Source organism: Panthera onca, chromosome F2, assembly GCF_046562875.1.
Source record: "Panthera onca isolate mPanOnc1 chromosome F2, mPanOnc1 haplotype 2, whole genome shotgun sequence".
NCBI lineage: Eukaryota > Metazoa > Chordata > Mammalia > Carnivora > Felidae > Panthera > Panthera onca.
Window position 1 is genome coordinate 78,294,147 of NC_138356.1, and position 17,635 is coordinate 78,311,781.

The 17,635-nt window shown below is 45.8% G+C and overlaps 1 long non-coding RNA gene across 1 annotated transcript; it reads right to left on the reverse strand.

The window, feature by feature from the left end:
• Positions 1-1,633: 1,633 nt before the first annotated feature.
• Positions 1,634-14,661, reverse strand: LOC132664843 (uncharacterized). The gene is made up of 4 exons (XR_009603882.1): positions 14,587-14,661; positions 13,535-13,629; positions 4,263-4,358; positions 1,634-2,138 (listed from the first exon to the last, which is right to left on the reverse strand). It is a non-coding gene; the product is annotated as an uncharacterized LOC132664843 (long non-coding RNA).
• Positions 14,662-17,635: the final 2,974 nt, after the last annotated feature.

Consider the following 17,635-nt stretch of genomic DNA (forward strand, 5'->3'; position numbering starts at 1 on the left):
ACTAGAACAACTGGCCTATTTCCTGTCAAGTCAAGAGTGTTACAAACGGTGGCCCCGCCCACATTCAGCCCCAGTGAAACACTTCTCCTCAAATAAACTAACCACCCCCCTCTATAAAGTTCTTTCTTTTAAAAGCCATCTCAAGGTATCTCCACTTTCTAATAATTCATGTATTCATTCCACATATTTTCAGTTAAGAGTCCCAACTGGGATTTTGTTAAATGCTGGAGAGTCAGCAACGCCTGGGTACGAAAGCTCAGAGCCCTCTGCTCACCACTGCAGGGGGCTCAAGTTTACCTGTGGGATTGCTCCTCTCTCCCAACAGTGTTGGTTATGGCTGTCTGGCTGCCTATTTTTCTGGTTACTCAGCACCTCTTCCAGTGTTGTTGACTCAATGGACAGTGAATTACCAATTGTAATACCAGTGGTCCTGACCTCCTCATAAATGCTCACTCTTCCGCAGGCCCCTGGTCCAACCGATTGCAGTGAAAAGAGCCACAGGAAAAACACATCATGGCTCGGCCTCCTCCCCATGCCCACAGTCGATGACCCAGGAATGGACTCCTGATCCAGCCAGCCAGAGATGGGGACCAAAAGACTTGAACCAACTGGGATGCTTTGTTGGGTGGATATGACAGTTGATGACTGACTGGCAGCTACTGTCTGCCATGTTGACTGGAAAACAGTGGCAGTGGATGTGCTGATCTGAAATAAAAAGACTCCTGAGGACCTAAAGTGCATGAGTCCTTTACCTCAGTCCATGTCCAAGGCCTGCCTGCACCATTCTGTGAGGCATTCCCCTTAACCATGGAATTAATCCCCTTTTTTTCTTCAACTGAAGAAGATCACTATAAAGCATGCACCCAGGTAGTCAACCAACTTAAAATTTGTACGTCTTTTCCTGTTCCCTGCTTCCCCTTCAGCCTCAATGTAAAGCCCTCCTGATCAGACCGTGTCCAGATAAACAGATGGTTTGGGGAATATATTCCACTTCTATCCATTTTCCAGCCTGATTTATTGAATCTAAATTCTCAGTCAAATTCTGCTGTGCAACACCCTCTCCAGAAACAGTCATGAACTTTCTCATTTCCCAGCTGCTTCCCATTTGGTCAGAAGAGCTTTTGAAAATATAATTTGAGCCTACAATGTTTAATTTTCACTGACCAGCCAGGATGCTTTTTCCTATTTGGAGATCTATCCTACATCATCCTGTAGAGCAACAGAACAGCAAAAGTCTTATTAATACAACACCCTCCATCAGTTGTGAGGACTGGCGATCTAAAAAAATTTAACTTCCTCTCTGTTAGCACCTAACTCTTACACTGTCTTAGTGATGGACACCTGAAGACGTGTGGAGATTTTTTAGTCGGAAGTGCCTTGAGTACCTCTTATTAACCTCCACAATTCAAAGGATAGACAACAAGCCTTCTGGGGGTTCCTTAAAGCCCCTTTTCTAATACAAAAGTATGACTGTTTCAGTAGACTCTGGTAGGACACTGTGAAATGCCTCTAACTTCCCCACTCACATTCCTACTCCTTATCTCCAGCAGGACCATTATTTTTTTAATGTCTGTTTATTTATTTATTTTGAGAGAGACAGCATGAGCGGCGGTGGGGGAGGGGGGCAGCGAGAGAGGGAGAGAGAGAATCCCAAGCAGGCTCTGTGCTGTCAGTGCAGAGCCTGATGGAGGACTTGAACTCACGAACCGCAAGATCATGACCCGAGCTGAAACCAACAGTTGGACGTTTAACCAACTCAGCCAACCAGGTGCTCCAACACCATTATAATTTCACTCCACTTTCTTTACTCAGCTCTAGTTTTGCTAAAGCAGAACATCCCTTCTTCCGTTCAAGGTACTCTATTTTCTCAAGCCAACCCCACCCCATTTTTTCTGGGACTTATTTCAATGCCTCCAGTTGGCCAATTTGGAATTCCTCCTCTGAAGAGGCAGAAGTGCTCAGACTCGGGTCTCCAGTGCCCTATCCATGACCCTTTCTATTTGCCTGACCTTCTGTCCTCATACCTTTCCTTCTCAAAATCGGGTGTCATTTCAGACTCTTCAGTGTCGTGCCTCTGCACAGACTTTGCCATCATGATTTTCTTCACCAGAAAACATGTCAGTTGCAAGTAAACCGAGCTGTAAAATGGACAAGATAGTGGAGCTTACTAAATGAGGGTTAGGGATTGGATTGCTTCAGTGGACATTTGGTGAAATCAGTAATTACTTCTGAGGAGCCACCTCCCTGAAATTTGTTTTTCTTTATCGTTTCCTTCCATTTCTCTCCAAACTAGCAGTGACTGCAAATGGCTCTAGATCTGGCTGTGATCCTTCCTGATGTAATCAGTTGTTACAAAGAAAAATCATTAGCATGATGCAAAATTAATTAGAAAAGTCTGTTGCAATTTATAAATATGCATTTGTGGTTAAATAAATCTAAAGATTTGGATTTCGCTTGATGTCCCTCAGGGTGGATAGTTTGCATGCTTATAGTGCACCAAACAAGAAACCTAATCAGATCGGTTCTGCCATAAATGAAAGCCATTTATTTGGCCCTAATTGGGATCTGAGAAGTTATTAAAGCATATTTTTGGAGTTTGTTCAAATTAATTATTGTGAAACAAATGGATTTATAGGCAAGCTACTTTCTCAAAAACATTTTCCCCTGAGACAGCTGTACCTTGTTCTAACAAATGAAAATTATACGAATAGAGAAATTATAATGGTCTATCAGGGCTGGAAAGCAAAGTTGGGGGGGGGGGTGGGGATCGGCATTTAGGGCAGACGCTTGGAAGGTTGTCAAATAAAACAGAGCTGTTTTGTACCCAAGCTCTCAGCATCCAACTCACAAATCTTTCTGCCATATTTCCACTGGAAGAAACAAGTTTGTTGAAAGGAAGAGGAAGCACCTTCCTATACAGTCGATCCTGGGACACACTGCTGTATATCCTAGATCTAGACTTGTCTTTGACACATGAGAAGTAGTCTGGTAAAGTAGCTCTAATTTCTCAAGCCCCTGACTTATAAGGCTGCATGGGCTGGAACGCTCTACCTCCAAGTTAAGATATTCAGGGTAGAGCTAACTTGGAGGAAACTGGAGGTTGAGTAGATGGTGACTTAGAAGTTTTAAAGAGAGAAGTATCTATGTATTTGTGTTGTTTATCCTTTCTCTGCATTATATATAATATCTGAGTTGAAACTGGGACTTGTAACAAACGAGATACATTATTATCTTGATAAATATTTCTATTTTAATGGAATCCACCTATGCAAATATGGCAATGCCATTTTTAATCCAGCTGACCACCACTATGGGACCCCTAGCTCCTCAAAACCAGGCACCCAGTTTGACACCAATGACATCCATGATTTGATTTTTACAATTCTACTAGGAGTCAATGTCAAATGATCAAATCTCACCTGGGAATGCAGAACTTCTAAGGTGATATAAACATCATATATTGTATTCATTAGCTCTACATACATTGGCATTAAATAAAAATTAAAAAAAAAGTGCACATACCTTGTTATGCATGCAGAAGGTATGTGCCCTTTTTATTTATACATGTCTATTCCCCTAAATTCATCCAAATACATTTTGTGAAACACGGAGTTGTCTGTTTATACTTCTCAGAAGGATCAGCAAACCTTTCTCATTACCTCCCAGTTTCCTTTTTTTTTTTTTTTATGTTTACTTATTTTTGAGTGAGAGAGAGAAATAGAGCATGAGCTGGGGAGATGCAGAAGAGAGGGAGACACAGAATCTGAAGCAGACTCCAGGCTCTGAACTGTCAGCACAGAGCCCGATGTGGGGCTCGAACTCATGAACTGTAAGATCATGACCTGGGCTGAAGTCAGATACTTAACCGACTGAGCCACCCAGGTGCCTCTACCACCGCCCCCCCCCCCCCCAGTTTCTATTGTCCTCTTCATCCCTCTCCCTGGTATTATTCCTCTTAAAATACAGGCTTCTGTCTGGGGTGATTTCAGCAGCTGTCAGCTTTCTGTCAGCATATTACAAGCACAACACAATCACATCTCCAACCCTCTCTGACTCAGTGAAATAAAAAGGAAACAAAACTAGATGAGAAAGCATCATGTATCATAATATAAATGTCTAATTATAAATTTTAAAAGTCAGGCATGATTTCCAAATAAATACAATTTGCTTGACATTGAAAGAGGATTTGGGTCAACATGTGGCTCGACCAATATTTGTTGAATCAAGTGAGGAGTAAGTAAGTGTACAGAAAACTGCCTTACCGAAGCACGCTTCACTCAGCTGAGAGCGAGAGGGCTCAGGGTACAACTCACATCCTCTGTATCTGAAGAGTGAGAACTGGAGGCCCAAGAGGTTTCCTGGAAAAAAAAGAGATAACCCATCTTGAAAGCTAGTTCCCTCAAAAGAAGTTATTATCAGGGCCTTCCCCCTAATTTAGCTTCCAAAACAAGGATGCAAAACACTGTAAGGTGAATGTGGACCCTGGGAAGGAAAACAAAGGAAACGCTCTGTGAAGCATCATTTCTGCGGCTTGAAAGAAAGACCAAGTCCGGGAGAGAAAGAAAACAGTAATTTACCAAGGACACTACCCTAATCTCTGGGAATCTGGGACCAACACAAATTTAGGAGGAATCCTGCCCGGACCCTGCAACAAGAGAGGAAAGTTTATGCCACCCAACTGTGGCATTGCACAGGGAAGACTGAGTGAGATGAATGAGGTCCTAGGAAGGTCTCAGGAAGCAGTTCCAGGCAGAAGCAAATGCAAATCCTCTCTGGAGGACAGTATTCTGCATAGAAGACCTCAGACTCCCACATATCAACAAAGCATGATTTTAGAAACAAAAATCGTCAAATACGCAAGCAAAGGGTCAACAGAAATAAAAACCATTTAAGATCCCCCACCCATCCAATGATTCAGATATTGTAAGTGACAGATAAATATTTAAAAGTAACTTGTTATAAGATGTTAGCAGATATGAAAAATGGTATAATAACTAGCAAGTGACAAATTACTATCTGTCCTGGGTTGAATTAGTACATTGAGGTTCTAACTCCCTGTACCTCAGAATGTGGCCTTATTTGGAAATAGGGTCATTTCAGACGCAAGAAGTAAAGATGAGGTCACAATAGAGTGTGTGGGCCCCTATTGCAATGTGACTGGTGTCCTTATAAAAGGAGAAACTGGTACACAGACACACTCACAGGAGAATGCCACATGAACATGAAGACAGAGAGGGGGCTGGTGCACCTACAAGGCCAGGAAATCCAAAGATTTCCCACAGGCTGCTAGAAGCCAGGGAAAGGGGCATGGAATAGATTCACCCTCTCAGCTTCTGGAGAGAAAAATCCTGCCCACGCCTTGATCTCAGACTCCTAGCCCCCAGAGCTCTGAGGCAATAAATCTCTCGTGTTTAAGCCACCGGGTCCGTGGTACTTTGTTACAAGCAGCCCTAGCAAACTACCACACAATCCAAAGCAGACCAGGAAGGTTTATTTTTAAATAAATGACTAGAGCTTTTAGAAATAGGGATAGAATTGTCCAAATGAAAACCGCAGCTAATTGTGTATCAGCCAGGGTTCTGCACGTGAAAGAAGAGAAGCCGAATCATTCATATGCACAGAAAGGACCGAATCCAGGACATCAGTGTTTTTTTCCCCAAATAGTCTGCTTCCTGAAATGACTCCCTAAACCACCAGAAGTGATCCACCAATATGGCCACGATAGCCATTCCAGGAGCAAGACCTTACTCCGCTGTCCTCCCACGGATGTGTCTCATCTTCAGAAGCCAAAGGAAGGATAAGCCAAGTCCTATGCGAGGATAACCAAGAAGCAGCTTCCGCCGTTACCACCATTGCCACTGACTGAGCACCCAGGACGCTGGGGAAGGATGGGGAGTGTCACCAGTTTTTCCCCATTCCATGTTCCTGCCAGCTAGCGGCTACAACCAGGGCCCCACTTCCTGTCATTTCTCAGCACACACAGAAACACGTGGGACCTTACCTTCAATTGACTCTTCTTTTTTCTTTTTTACTTTTTTTAAGGCTTTTAATTTTTTTTAATGTTTATTTATTTTTCACAGAGAGAGAGAGAGAGAGAGAGAGAGAGAGAGAGAGACAGAGCATGAGCGGGGGAGGGACAGAGAGAAAGGGAGACACAGAATCCGAAGCAGGCTCTAGGCTCTGAGCTATTTGTTAGCACAGAGCCCGACGCGGGGCTCGAACCCACAAACTGTGAGATCATGACCTGAGACGAAGTCAAATGTGCAATCGACTGAGCCACCCAGATGCCCCTTCAATTGAGTCTTTAAAATAGAGTCTTTTACTATGTTAGTGTTTCCAGCCAGAAGGTGATCAGCATGTAGGGTGAATGAGCCAACGATGAGACTCCAGCAGAGGGAGGCTCACGAGCAGATTGTATGCAGTAGAGGCTAGAATTCACGTCAGAACACGGACCTCCAGACATTCTCAAGAATCTACAATAACAATATGGGGGGTGGGAAATAGAGTCAAGAGACACTGAGGAGAGACTGAATGCCTAATGTAAGCTTATCTCTAAGGAGCATCCTAGAAGCAGACAATAGAGAGAACAGGAAATGCGTCATATTTAAAGTTTTCATGCCTGACAATTTTTTGGACCTTTGAAAAACATGAATCCACAAACATAAGGAACACAAGGTATGCTGAGGGAGATAAATAACAAGAAATCCAATCCTGTACACACTGTCATGGAATAGCAAAACGTCACATACAAAATGACAATCTTACAAGCAGCCAGAGAGAAAGATCACGTATTAAAGGACGATAATTAGACTAATACCAAGTTCTCAATTAAAAAAAAAGCCAGGAAACATGAGAATTACACCTTCTAAGAACGAAAATAAATTAATTATCAAGTTGGAATTGGTTATTCAATAAAACTCTATCTCTGGGGCGCCTGGGTGGCTCAGTCAGTTGAGCATCTAACTTTGGCTCAGGTCATGATCTAGAAGTCTATGGGTTCGAGTCCTGCGTCGGGCTCTGTGCTGATAGCTCAGAGCCTGGAGCCTGCTTCGGATTCTGTGTCTCCCTCTTTGTCTGCCCCTCCATCGCTCATGCTCTGTATCTCTCTCTCAAAAATGAATGTTATAAAAAAATTAAAACATAAAAAAATAAAACTCTTATCTCAAGAACAAAGGCATTTCAAGGAAGCAAACAAACAAAAATCAGAGAGTCTGTTACTAAAGTATTTCTAAAGTATTTATTTTGGAAAAGTAAAAATAACTACAAAAGAAAATCTGAGAAGCAAAAAGAATAGATAAATAATAAAAAAGAGTTCGGAAACATGAGCAAATGTAAACATTGGATGATAATGATCATGGTAATATTGCTAAATCTGCGGTTTATAAAATAGCCCAAACCAAAATTTCGAACAGTTGTTGAGTGTAAATCATGATGTGAATAACAAAATCTCTTGTTGGTAAAACTGAGTAAATAAGATGAATTATTCAGTGTAAAAATCCAGTGGCGACATTCAAAAGAACATAAAAGAAGTGGTTAACTTTAAAGTCAGTAGAACAACCAAAAAAAAAATTGGAATAAAATAAAATAAATGAAATGAGAAAACAAATAAACCAAAAGTAATTGGTTGAAAAGAAGACCAGTAAAGGTGAGGAGGCAAAGGAAGTTTAACAAAAAGGCGAAAAAATTCTAAATTGAAAGTGAAAACCTAAGTCCAAATGCTCTAAATGATACAAATACAACAAGCTCTTTATTTAAAATATTTTAGCAAAGGATTAAAATGTAATCACGACTGTGTCCCATTTGTAAGAGACAGAACTCAGAAACACTGACCATAAAAATATGGAAAAAGATATACCACACAAATAACAACCAAAATAAGGCCGCCTTAGCTCTAGGATGTCATACAAAATTGACTTTAAGACCAAAAGGATTTTTACGAATATGGATGGTTGAATACAATCCTATAGCTATAAACTCCTGATAAAGTAGTCTCAAAATGCTGACAGATGTGCTAATTAACACGGGTATCATTTTGTGACAATGTATGCATATATCATCAAATCTCCACAATGCACACTTTAAATATCTTATAATTCTAATGTCAATTGTGCCTCAGTAAAGCTGGAAAAGATACATGAAAATTCTCTTATCAAAAGTATATGTGTCAGGGGCGCCTGGGTGGCTCAGTCAGTTAAGTGTCTGACTCTTGATTTTGGCTCAGGTCATGATCTCACAGTTCACAGGTTTGAGCCCCGCATTGGGCTCTGCACTGACAGCAGAGAGCCTGCTTGGGATCCTCTGTCTCTCCCTTCACGCTGCCTCTCTGCCCTCCCCCAGTCATGCTCTCTTTCTCAAAATAAAAAAACTTTTAAGTGTGTGTGCGTGTGTGTGTGCGTGTGTGTGTGTGTGTGTGTGTGTAATACAAGGAACAGAAATTGGCAGAACTAAGAAATCTCCATCATACTGGGAAATTTCAATGCGATTTCCCAATTATTTACTCTGTCAAGCATATAAAAAGTCAAGGACGATGGATAAGATTTGAGTGAGTCATACACCAAAAAAGCTTGATTTAAGGGATGTTTAGAATGCTGCCCCAACCATCTGAGATCACAAATTCTTCTCAAGTATGCATGGAATTAAAAATAAAACAACACAAAAGCCCATCACATTCTGGACCATAAAGCAAGATTCAACAAGTTTCAAGTAACTGGTATCATACAAAGTTCTCCAACCACAGTGCAGCACGTTGCTGGCAGAATGACTACACCAGTAACCCCAAACTCTCTGGTCTCTTTGTGCTCATGCCCTTGAATACTGCCTCTCACATGAATCTGAGCTTGGTCATGTGACCTGAGGCTAAGCAGAAGCTTAAGAAAGTGTCTGCACACATCAACTTCCTTTCTTTTGGCCCCCGACCACTGCCCAGCCCATGTCCAATTATATGATACTACCCAGTCAAGGTTAGCATGTTTAACCCACAAAAGGCACAGATGCATAAGTGAGACCAGCCAATACCAGATGAACTGCCCTGGCCCTTCATAGGAGCATAAATAAACAATAATAAACTGTTATGTAATTAAGCCAGCTATTTTTGGCATCTTCAGTGTTGTATATTATAAATAGTGTAGGGGATACTATATTCCTAGATGTAGAAATTGAGGATAAATATATTTAACACAGATATTAACTAATTCCTCCAATTCCAAATGGTAACGAGAGGGACCTTTACCTTACAATCTCAATCTTTTGAATACAGGAAAGTGATACCTCATGTTGTTATACTTTGCATTTAAAATAACCCCATTGTGGGCGCCTTGGTGGCTCAGCTGGTTAAGTGTCCGACTGCGGCTCGGGTCATGACCTCACAGTTCGTGAGTTTGAGCCCCTCGTCAGGCTCTGTGCTGACAGCTCAGAGCCCGGAGCCTGCTTCGGATTCGGAGTCTCCCGCTCTTTCTGCCCCTCCCCCACTCGCACTCTGTCTCTCTCTCAAAAATAATAAATAAACATAAAAAATTTAAAATACCCCCATTGAATCAGGCATAGAATATCAGGAGCTAAACAACTAGTAAAGAAAATGACATTAATTGTATGTACATATATACACATACGTATATATACGTGTTATGGCTGTATGTATTCTCACCCCATCAGCCCACATTTAAGAAGTACCTCTTATGTACAATGTCCCAGGACAATGAGCCTTTGATTAAGCTCAGGGATTTCTTCATGGACGGTAGACTGATGAAAGCAAGCCTCTCTCTGGTGTCACAGGAAGATGATGCACCAGCCCCTCTGTAGCTTGAGTAATTTATTTAATAGGTGCACCTGCTCCTGCCAGCTGTGAAACATTTGGTGAGGTGACCTGGGGCTCATTCCAACTGCCTCGTGTCACCTGAATGGCACCCAGGGAGGGAGGAAGTCAGATGTAGGAGGGAGACATTCTGGCACCTTTGAAGTGGTGGTGGTTGCTATGGAAACCCTTTTGGATGGAGTGCTGGAGAAAGTCTGTCTCCTGAGTTCAAAGGACAAACTTCTGTGAAAGATGTCATTTGGGGGAGGGGCTTGACAGCGATCCCAGCCTCTTAACATCTGTATGAGAAGCCTTCATAACTAATAACCCTGGTAGGGGGTGCGTGCCAAGATTGACACTTTCACAAGGAAGATGGCTCAATACCGCGCTTGAGAGAGAACCCCGGGGTGCACACAAGATATGAATTACGCTTCTATTTGGGTGATAAAATGTAATGTCATTGAATTTATAGGAAGTCAACAAATTTTGCAGAATGTTTACTCTGTGCCAGGCACTGGACCCCGGACTGGGGATCCAACAGGAAACAAGACAGAGCCCTGCCCAACTGTGTAAAAAGCCCAGTGAAAATGAAGAGTGACGAGGCTTGTGATGTGGGCGGCCCAGGGGTTACAGAAGAGTCAGGAGGATGGGGAACCCTACCGGGTGGTGCTGAGGGAGGGGGGCGGGGAGGGATGAAAGAAAATTCGCAGAAGTGGGTAAGGGTTTGATCTCATCTGTGCAACTTAAAAAGTTTGGGGGGCACCTGGCTGGCTCAGTCGGTTAAGCGTCCGACCTCAGCTCAGGTCATGATCTCACGGTTCGCAGGTTCGAGCCCCTCGACGAGCTCTGTGCTGACAGCTCAGAGCCTGGAGCCTGCTTCAGATTCTCTGTGTGTGTGTCTGTCTCTCTCTGCTCCTCCCCCATTCACACTGTCTCTCTCTCTCTCTCTCTCGATCTCAAAAAATAAACAAACATTAAAAATAAGGTTTGGGACAAACTGTCTGTTAAACACGGCTGTTATGAGAATTACCTGGGCTCCACGCTGACCCGCGCGCACTCACCACTCCTGTATGGTGGTTTTTGTTATTTTCCTAATCCTAACCAGTATCACTGAGGGCTTAGGATTGGCTGGGCAACTAGCTAAGTCATTTTTTGTTTTTCCTACCAGAAACAGATCCATGAACTGTCACCATAACAACTCTATTCTGGGAGCACTATTCTTATTCCCATTTCACGGTAGAGGTGGCTCCGGGCTACATGGGACGAGTGGTCGAGACCAAGAAGCTCCTGGGCAGCAGAGCCTGTGGGCACAGCCAGCCTGAGGGCAGCGCTCCAGGCCTCGGGGTCACAACCAGCACCAGCACGGCAAGGACACTAATGACAGCAATCACCTCCGCGGCACTTGCCATGGAGCAGCCAGCGTCCCAACCTCTTCCCTTCTGTTTCATTTAATGTTCGCATAACCTGGCGCGATAAGGTGTCAGCATCTCCTGGGAGCGAATGCAGAGAAGGAGACATCTGGATGTTGAGCCTCTTGTGGATAGTCAGTGGCAGAGCTGAGTGTGACCCAGGGGTCCCTCACGTTCTTTGTCCACTGCCTGAACAGGTCACCGACACTCGGATAGTCAGTGACCCTTAGCTGGGTGAGGGGGTGGCGGGTGGGGGCAGATGAGGTTAACCGTCTCAGGTGGGCGGAGCCAGGGTGAGAAGGCAGGTCCCCTCATTCATTCACCCTGAGCTTCATGATGGGGTGTCGCTCCATGTGCTGTGGCCCCGTCACCCCCATTCCCTTCTAACGAAGCGTATTTTTCACTCATGCAGAGTTGGGGGCCTGGGAGGCTTGAGGGAAGGCTTGTGTCTTGCCAGTGGCCGACACAGGGGAAAAGTAACATGAGAGGGACTGAGGAATCCAAGTAGTGAGGGTCTACTAGGCTCCAGGTGCCTTTGTAGCCTTGGAGAGACAGTCAAATAATAAAATGTCATGCTGCTGTGGGCAAAGAGGAGCTGGTTGGTGCCACAGAAACGGCACTGGGGAGTCAGAATCTCTCACACAACGGGGAGTCATTTGCAGACAGAACCCAATTTGTTATCTGCTCTTTTCTTGCCAAAAATCCCAATGAGTCAAAATGGCCCCATCTGTCACAGTCCTGGAGAGAGCGATGATGCCGGTCAGGGAGACCAAGCGCTCCCCCCGAAGGACAGGCAGGCTGAGGGAGAGCTCTGTGCAGCGGGCCCTGCAGAGGCCAGGCCCGCCTCATGCACCGAGGACGCCCACTTGGCTTGCCGAACCCTCAGGACTCACTTGATGACCTTGACCAGCCAACCGCCAGCCCGCCCGTCCCCGGGAGACTTACAGTCCTCTGCTGTTGCTCTAAACACCAGACAGAGTAAAACAGTGAGCACACAGGATGCCGCCGGTGTGCCTGCCAGGGTTCCAACTGCTGTTCCTACACCAGCTCCTGTGACAGCAGTCTGTGACTGGAGTAGCGTCAGGATCCCGCTTTACAGATGCAGCACCGAGGCACCGAGAGCTGAAGGGACGTGTCCAAGGTCACACAGCGGGTCAGCGGGAACGACTGAATTAAGTTCAGACAACTGCGGATGCAGAAATGTCTGTAGACTTTGCCAAATCCTAAGGCGCAAAATCTCCACCGGTTGAGAACCAGGAGTCTCCTACGATGTCCACCGTCCAAACCTTGCTTAGGTACGCGTTCATGCTGTGCACGTTTCTGCACGGTTGCTAATTTCCCATTAAAGTAGGTTCACACAAAAAAGAATCCAGCACAGAGCGTGGGATGCAGTAAGTGTTCAAACCGTGGTCTCCTTTCCGTTCCCTCTTCCAGATCCAGCATCCGCTATTTCTGTGCATACCTGGCAGGCCTCCTAGGGCATTTCCTCCAAAAGCCCTGCTTTTATCCAGCCCGGCTTAGTTATATGTCACCCAGCTTGTAACATCCCTCAGTGTTTTGTGACTTTTTAAAAAAGGTTTATTTATATTTGATAGACAGAGCACAAGTGGGGAAGGGGCAGAGAGAGGGGGAGACACAGAATCCGAAGCAGGCTCCAGGCTCTGAGCTGTTAGCACAGAGCTCAACTCAGGGCTCAAACCCACGAACCCTGAGATCATGACCTGAGCCAAAGTCAGAGGCTTACCTGAATGAGCCAGCGAGGTAACCCTGTAGGTTTTTTTTAAAACATTTATTTATTTTTGAGAGAGAGAGAGAGAATTTAGAGCATGAGTAGGGGAAGGGGAGAGAGAGAGAGGGAGACAGATGATGTGAAGTGGCTCCGTGCTGACAGCAGAGAGCCTGATGCAGGACTGGAACTCATGAGCCCAACTGTGAGATCACGACCTGAGCCGCAGTCAGATGCTCAGACCAAGCCACCCAGGTGCCCCCAGAATGTTTTATAAATAAGAATGACAGCTATGCTTTGCTTTGTAATCTTCCTTCCCCCTGCCCTTAGAGAAAATGGTTATTACGAAGCCGCTATATTTAATTTCTTCTATGACTCTGTATTTTGCCACATATATATTTGTGTCAACAAATAATATTAATGAAAATTATTGCAGCTAATATTCCCTGAGGACTTCTATGTCACAAAGTCAGCCCAGTGTTTCCTTGTATTGTCTTGTTTAATATTCATAACAGACCTTTGAGATACCACTGTGATCCCCCCCATTTTATATTTAAGCAAACTGAGGCACTAACATGTTAAATAAATTTACCAAGATTCCATAATTACATTTCGCAGAAAGGTTAAATCTTGCAAGCTTGTTATCAAGCAGACATCACAGTGGTCTGTTCACCCATCTGTTCCTGCGGGTAGACTCTGAGCTCCTGCGGACAGAAAATGTGTCCCTTTGTCTCAGTGTCCCTGGGGCCCATGAGAAATGACACTAATAAATGAGCGCACAAATGAACAAGTAAACAAATGGGTCAGGAATCGATAGACAATGCGACTTCTCCCGAACGATTTCCTGTTTGCAGTCAGGCTGCGCGATGCTCTCCTCGCCCGCCTCTCCCCCGCCCCCCCCCCACCCCCGCCGGGGGGGCTTCTGGCTGCTCCCACAGAAGCATCTTCCACGCCCCTCCCCCCCCCCCCCCCCACTTGCACAAGAGTGTGTTCCTTGCTTAAAATTCTCTTTGCAGTCAGGGCATCAGAGGCCGCTTTGAAGATCAGGCACAACAAGGAGGGAGCGAGGGGAGGGATATCACAGAGGCCTCTGCAGTGGCACCAAGCTGGCCTGGGAGTTCGTAAAAACGCACTGCGGCCTGATCTAAGGCCATCGACGCTGGACCGCAAGCAGCCCTTAAAACAACGTCCAGGGCTCTCATTCAGGCCACTTGGTGGGGGGAGGGGACATAACCCGGACACTGCGAATTGCTCGGACAGACTGGGGACACCTGCACACACACCTGCGCACACGGATACATTTTCCTGTTAAGCAGGCGTTGTGGATCGATGCTTCCTTTTCCATGTATCATGTGCAGGCTGAAAGTCAACCTGCCTGAAAGCGAGGGGAACAGAGGCCGACCTCCTCCCCCAGGATGCACCCTCAGTGAGGTAATGGGGGTAAACCCCTCAGCACAGGGGCTGCAGGCCCTGCCTGGGAGCCCAGTGACGGTGGCACCCGCCCTGCCCTCTCCCACACGCCAGCTGCCAGCCCCTTTCACCTGGTCCCGGCCTCTGCTCACAGCCCCTCCCCCACGCAAGCTTCCCCACACCCCCTGTCAGCGCCCTGCTGCTCTGTCTGCTCGTCACCACACCCCCAAACCCAGCTGATCCCCACTCACTGCTTCCAGATTGAGCTCAGATTCTCTCTGCATCACCCACCCGCCTGCACGCTGCCCTCCCGTCGGGGGACGATGCCACGTCAACTCTGCGAGTTTAGGGTTAACAGGGAAGCCCGCATCCACTGCTATGCCCCTCGTGTTGATCACGGTTGATGACGTAGACAACTTTCCCAAGTCACAATTAGGGGGATAACAATGGCAGGAATGATCTCCCTCCCCTCTCTCTGGCTCACCTTTTCTTGCTCTCCACAGCACCGACGGGTATCCCTCGCTTTTCAAAAAACTGCGTTGTGCCACTTTACCTTTCCAGAACACCTACATTAGTCCCTGTTTCCACTAATTAAAAGGAATCCAAAGAGGATTTTTTTTTTTGCCTGTACAAAAAAAAAAAAAAAAAAAAAAAAAAGGCAAAAAGTGAAAAGGGTTCAGCGTCGGTTTTGCAACAAAGCTGTTGCAGAGGCAGCTCCGGAACGGGGAGAGTGGCGCCACCCAGCGTCTTTCCCTGGAACTACACTCGGCCTCTCGGCATCTCAGCATCTCAGATTCTCCCCATCAGACCGCCAGCGCTTTGCCCTGTGTGCGCATCTGTGCCCCGTCTCCATTTACTTTGTGTGTCCGCTAGCAAGCTGTGGCCTAAGGTATTTGAAAAGCCTGAGAGAGGATATCTTTGGGTCTGGGAACACCCTACTTTCGAAGAAAGTACGGGCGGCGTAAACCTGTATCCCCACCTGACAAAGTGTGCGTTCCCCCTTCCCTCTGGAACAAAATTACCGTCTGGGCAGGTCCTCTGTCTGCCTGGTCACCAACGCATTACTAGGGCCTGCATCAGGCACAGAGAAGGTGCCTACTAAATGCCCGCTGGGTACAGGCATGAATTGGGTTTCTGCCCTGAGTGTAGAGGCGTGGTAAGCCCCTCACCACCTTTCCTTCATGAAGTCGTCAGAAACTCGGTGGTGGCCGTCCTTGCCGCCTCCGATCGGAGGAAACGCAGGTGGGGTGGCAGGAACCGGGACGCCTCCAGGAGCATCGAGAATTCAGGGGTGGTTTCCACAAGGTTGTGCAGCTAATAGCACAGTAAGGCAAGGCGGGACCCAGGTGGCCTTGGTCCTCTGCACGCGTCCCGTCCCCCGGGTCACTCTACCCCCAGCACTAGGCTGGCAGGGACTCTAAGAAAGGACTCCGTGAAATGTGTTAGGCAGACTCGGTGCCCAGGACGGCCTGGAACCTACGAATGAATCAAGATCAAGTACAAGTGGACAAAGCCAGAGATAGGAAGCAGGATTTCCGGGCTTTCCAGGCTGGATCTGACCAGTCGGTAATTAATTCCTCCAGCTGGACGTCAAGAGGAGCTCAGCGAGGGGAGGAGGGTGGAGATTCGCCCCTGGCCAGGCCGCCCTGGCTCCGAAGCGTGGCCCTCTGCTGCCCCCTCGTGGCTCGGCCTGCCGGGGAGCGCGCGAACACTCCCACGTCCCTGCCGCACCTCCAGCAGCCCGCGTTTCCACCAAAGGCGATCCTTCTGTCTTTTCGCTCAGGTTTTAGCAACAGAGCAACTGCGGACGTCACTGCTGGGAAAGTGGGGGAGGCTGACTGGGGCTGGGAAAACGTTGGGGAGTCTCTCACACACAGAACCTGTTCCAAATACGCTTAGGCTTTATGTAGCAGGCAGAAGGTACCAACAATGAGGGTACCTTTTCCTGACCTTGACCGAGGAAGAACTACAAATTGAAAGGACTCTTCTTCTTCGGAATAATGTTTTTCAGAGCTTGAATCTTCCTCCTCTGAAAATTTTATGGACGGTGAATTGATTAGGTACTGAGTGCTGTGATCTCAAAAACGTGCCGCTGCTATGTTGGTGAGATGAGACCTGCCCACATGGAGACAGAAGGTCCCATTTGAAATTCATGTTGAATTGTCGCACAGGGTTAAGTAGTCCTTTACATTCTATAAATAAGCCCTACTTATAACAAGAAAATGAAAACTCAATCCAAACTTCTAAATTGATTTCAATGCATCGCAGGGCTGAATGCTTCCTTTGTGTTATAAAGTACTTTTCTTTTTGTTTCAGTGTGTCTTTTGCCCTTGAATACGACATTTGCCATGGATTCTGAAAGTGCCTGCGAGCATGCTTATCTGAAAACCTCATTAAGGAACCCATCGCAGGCGATGGTGATCCCACAGCTGAATCACAGAATCATGTGGCATCGCATGCGGAAGAAAGGTGGAGAACTACATTCCCATTTTTGGTTTTGTTTCTTGAATAGAATTTCCTTCACTTGGCCACAAACAGCAGCGAAAAACTGAGGATGTGAATACTTTCAGGTTCCCCTAATATCACTCAGCTTTATTTCAACTTTATCTGAACTGAAAAAAGGGAAGAAAGAGCATTAATTAATTGCCAGCTTTGTATCAAGTATTAAGATAGGCGTTTTGCATCCATTACCTCATTAACCATTACTGTGATGGATCGGCAGAGGCTGTTCATTTATCTATCATTGTGTGACAATGGCCTCAACTCTCAATGGCTTAAATAACTTTTTTTTTTTTTTTGGTCCCAATTTTCATGAGTTGACTGGGCTCAGCTGGTGACTCTCTCTTGGATTCTGTCATGGGATTGCAGCTAGATAGTAACTACGGACAGAGTCCTCGGAAGGTGCAAAATAGGCTGATGTCCAACATGGCTCATTCACTAGACTGGTAAGTGATGTCGTTATTGTGGAACCATCCAACAGGGTGCCTACACATGGCCTCTTCTTACAGTATGATGTCTGGGTTTTGACAGAAGGTGTCCCAAGAGTAAGTATTCATGAGAAAGGAAGTAGGAGCTCCGGGCCAATTAACGGCAATGTCTAAACTGGGAAATGATCATTTCCAATGAATTCTATTGGCCAAAGAAGCCATATTGCCAGTCCAGATTCAAAAGAGTAGAGAAATAAACCCCACCTCTTGAAAGGGGATGGGCAGAGAAGTACAAGGGTGAGAGATACTGCCGGGTCATATTTAGAAAATACAATCTTCTACAATTCACATATCTTTCCACAGGCAAATTGTG